Source organism: Oncorhynchus keta, chromosome 35 (genome assembly GCF_023373465.1).
Source record: "Oncorhynchus keta strain PuntledgeMale-10-30-2019 chromosome 35, Oket_V2, whole genome shotgun sequence".
NCBI classification, from domain to species: domain Eukaryota; kingdom Metazoa; phylum Chordata; class Actinopteri; order Salmoniformes; family Salmonidae; genus Oncorhynchus; species Oncorhynchus keta.
This window is the reverse complement of record NC_068455.1, coordinates 66160717-66165014: the sequence shown is the minus strand read 5'-3', so window position 1 is coordinate 66165014 and position 4298 is coordinate 66160717. Positions and strand designations below refer to the sequence as shown.

General features: G+C 40.4%; 1 long non-coding RNA gene across 9 annotated transcripts; it reads right to left on the bottom strand.

Moving 5' to 3' along the window:
- Nucleotides 1-348: 348 nt before the first annotated feature.
- Nucleotides 349-2410, bottom strand: LOC127916079 (uncharacterized). Of its 9 annotated transcripts, XR_008093302.1 has the most exons (7): nucleotides 2264-2399; nucleotides 1957-2008; nucleotides 1801-1904; nucleotides 975-1234; nucleotides 765-920; nucleotides 444-651; nucleotides 349-383 (listed from the first exon to the last, which is right to left on the bottom strand). It is a non-coding gene; the product is annotated as an uncharacterized LOC127916079 (long non-coding RNA). The 9 variants fall into 9 exon arrangements; XR_008093309.1 differs by lacking the exon at nucleotides 1801-1904; XR_008093303.1 differs by lacking the exon at nucleotides 1957-2008 and having other exon boundaries at nucleotides 350-383; nucleotides 2316-2410.
- Between the last annotated feature and the right edge of the window lie 1888 nt (nucleotides 2411-4298).

Below are 4298 nucleotides of genomic sequence, written 5' to 3'. Positions count from 1 at the left end.
CTGTAATGTTGAGGAGCCCTCCAACTCTATTAGGCTGAAAGGAGAGCTGACCAAAGTAGGTTGGTTGTATGGAACAGTTGACCATGAGGACAATATCTGTTTACTGTAACAAAGCATTCATTCCATCTGGTGGATAAAAAAATGTCATGTTTATTTTTAAAACACAAACAAAGTTATTTATCCCTCCATCTCCATCAATCACCACACAAAAGGACCTGTAACATATCACCACACAAAGTTATTTATCCCTCCATCTCCTCCCTCACCACACAAAGTAACATATCCTGTAACCACCACACAAAGTTATTTATCCCTCCATCTCCTCAAGGACCTGTAACATATCACCACACAAAGTTATTTATCCCTTCATCTCCCTCAAGGACCTGTAACATATCACCACACAAAGTTATTTATCCCTCCATCTCCCTCATCTCCTTCAGGACCTGTAACATATCACCACACAAAGTTATTTATCCCTCCATCTCCCTCAAGGACCTGTAACATATCACCACACAAAGTTATTTATCCCTCCATCTCCCTCAAGGACCTGTAACATATCACCACACAAAGTTATTTATCCCTCCATCTCCCTCAAGGACCTGTAACATATCACCACACAAAGTTATTTATCCCTCCATCTCCCTCAAGGACCTGTAACATATCACCACACAAAGTTATTTATCCCTCCATCTCCCCACACAAAGTCAAGGACCTGTAACATATCACCACACAAAGTTATTTATCCCTCCATCTCCCTCAAGGACCTGTAACATATCACCACACAAAGTTATTTATCCCTCCATCTCCCTCAAGGACCTGTAACATATCACCACACAAAGTTATTTATCCCTCCATCTCCCTCAAGGACCTGTAACATATCACCACACAAAGTTATTTATCCCTCCATCTCCCTCAAGGACCTGTAACATATCACCACACACAAAGTTATTTATCCCTCCATCTCCCTCAAGGACCTGTAACATATCACCACACAAAGTTATTTATCCCTCCATCTCCCTCAAGGACCTGTAACATATCACCACACAAAGTTATTTATCCCTCCATCTCCCTCAAGGACCTGTAACATATCACCACACAAAGTTATTTATCCCTCCATCTCCCTCAAGGACCTGTAACATATCACCACACAAAGTTATTTATCCCTCCATCTCCCTCAAGGACCTGTAACATATCACCACACAAAGTTATTTATCCCTCCATCTCCCTCAAGGACCTGTAACATATCACCACACAAAGTTATTTATCCTCCATCTCCCTCAAGGACCTGTAACATATCACCACACAAGTTATTTATCCCTCCATCTCCTCAGGACCTGTAACATATCACCACACAAAGTTATTTATCCCTCCATCTCCTCAAGGACCTGTAACATATCACCACACAAAGTTATTTATCCCTCCATCAAGGACCTGTCACATATCACTCCACACAAAGTTATTTATCCCTCCATCTCCCTCATCTCCCTCCAGGACCTGTAACATATCACCACACATCTCCTCAAGTTATTTATCCCTCCATCTGTAACATATCACCACACAAAGTTATTTATCCCTCCATCTCTCAGGACCTGTAACATATCACCACACAAAGTTATTTATCCCTCCATCTCCCTCAAGGACCTGTAACATATCACCACACAAAGTTATTTATCCCTCAAGGACTCCATCAAGGACCTGTAACATATCACCACACAAAGTTATTTATCCCTCCATCTCCCTCAAGGACCTGTAACATATCACCACACAAAGTTATTTATCCCTGCCATCTCCCTCAAGGACCTGTAACATATCACCACACAAAGTTATGTATCCCTCCATCTCCCTCAAGGACCTGTAACATATCACCACACAAAGTTATTTATCCCTCCATCTCCCTCAAGGACCTGTAACATATCACCCACACAAAGTTATTTATCCTCCATCTCCCTCAAGGACCTGTAACATATCACCACACAAAGTTATTTATCCCTCCATCTCCCTCAAGGACCTGTAACATATCACCACACAAAGTTATTTATCCCTCCATCTCCCTCATCTCCTCAGGACCTGTAACATATCACCACACAAAGTTATTTATCCCTCCATCTCCTCAAGGACCTATAACATATCACCACACAAAGGACCTGTAACATATCACCACACAAAGTTATTTATCCCTCCATCTCCCTCAAGGACCTGTAACATATCACCACACAAAGTTATTTATCCTCTCCATCTCCCTCCCTCCATCTCCCTCAAGGACCTGTAACATATCACCACACAAAGTTATTTATCCCTCCATCTCCCTCAAGGACCTGTAACATATCACCACACAAAGTTATTTATCCCTCCATCTCCCTCAAGGACCTGTAACATATCACCACACAAAGTTATTTATCCCTCCATCTCCTCAAGGACCTGTAACATATCACCACACAAAAGTTACCACACAAAGTTATTTATCCCTCCATCTCCCTCACCAGGACCTGTAACATATCACCACACAAAGTTATTTATCCCTCCATCTCCCTTGTCCTCCATCTCCCTCAAGGACCTGTAACATATCACCACACAAAGTTATTTATCCCTCCATCTCCCTCAAGGCCCTGTAACATATCACCACACAAAAAGTTATTTATCCCTCCATCTCCTCAAGGACCTGTAACATATCACCACACAAAGTTATTTATCCCTCCATCTCCCTCAAGGACCTGTAACATATCACCACAACATTTTTTGTGCATGCAGTCAAACAAAGTCCTAAGAATAAAACAGAGATATCATTAGTATACTGTGAGTAGATAACATATCACCACACAAAGTATATGAGGACATCAGTACCCTCCATCTCCCTCAAGATAAACCATGCATTAGAAACATGTTTTATTTATCCCTCCATCTCCCTCGGGCATCCACCACAAAGTCTCCATTCTCAAGTTGTTCAGTCTGTTATTTATTCCGTCTCCTCAAGTTAGTTATTTATCCCTCCATCTCCTCAAGTTCAAGCTTAAAAAAAACATCAGTAATTTAAAGATCCATTGCAGCAGTTTTCATCTCAATATCAAATCATTTATCTCCATCTCCCTCAAGGACCTGTAACAACTTTTTATCCCTCCATCTCCATCAAGGCCTGTAACATATCACCACACAAAGAAGTCGTGTATCAGGAACTATCACCACACAAAGTTATCATCCCATCTCCTCAAAGACCTGTAACATATTGGAAGGCATGCAAAACTCAATCAGAGTATCAATAGACATTTAAAGACATATCTGATAAACCAGGCATTAGAAACATTTTAAAAACAACTGTTCTTAAACATCAAAGATCCATTGCATTATCATTAAGTAAATGGCGTATTGCGTGAACACTTCTTTTGAGGCACTGGAAGGGTGCTGAACACTTCTTTGAGGCACTGAAGGGTGCTGCTCGAGACATGAAGAGATCTGGGATGAACACTCATCGTTTTAAACTTACAACTTTTACATTTGAAGAGATTATGAATTGCATTTAGCAAAGAGACTGCTGCTTAATTTCTCTTACAAGTGTACAGAATGTTGTGTTAAATATTTATAGAATTGACCTGAATTCATCTGGCGCTGTGTGGAGAAATTCAGCATGGAAGCTAACCTTATCGGATCAGGAGCTGTTTTGCTGCTTGCTCGGTCGAACAGTGTCAGTGACTGAGTTAAGAGAACCGGGTACAGAGAGTGTAATATTTTTATTCCTATATTGTAAATTGATTGTGTGGCATCTGTAACTGCTAATGTTTTATTAACAATATATTGACATTAAATTGCATTCTGTGTGTGTTTGCATTTTCTTTGAGTCATTCATTTTGTTGCGTCGGAGAACATTCTGGAAACAGTTATAAGCCTTTATTTATCTATTAGTAATATCCCAAGCCTCTTGTTTTTCCTCTAGCAAGCAGTGGTGCAAAAAGTACCCAATTGTCAGAATTGAGTAAAAGTATAGATACCTTAATAGAAAGTTACTCAAGTGAAAGTCACCAAGTAATGCACATCTTGAGTAAAAGTCTAAAAGCATTGTCTCATTCGCATGAAGGAGACCAAGGCGTATCGTCAACACGCACAAGCCATTTATTAAAAAAGAATGAACACCAAACAAACAAGACGTGAATCTATACAATATAGTGCTGACAGGCAACTACACATAGTCAAGATCCCTCACCAGAAAGTGGGAAAAGGGCTAGGAGACTACAGCTAAAACACGCTATGATCCCCAAACAGAGACAACGATAAACAGCTGACCTCTTTGATTACACATACAAACCCCC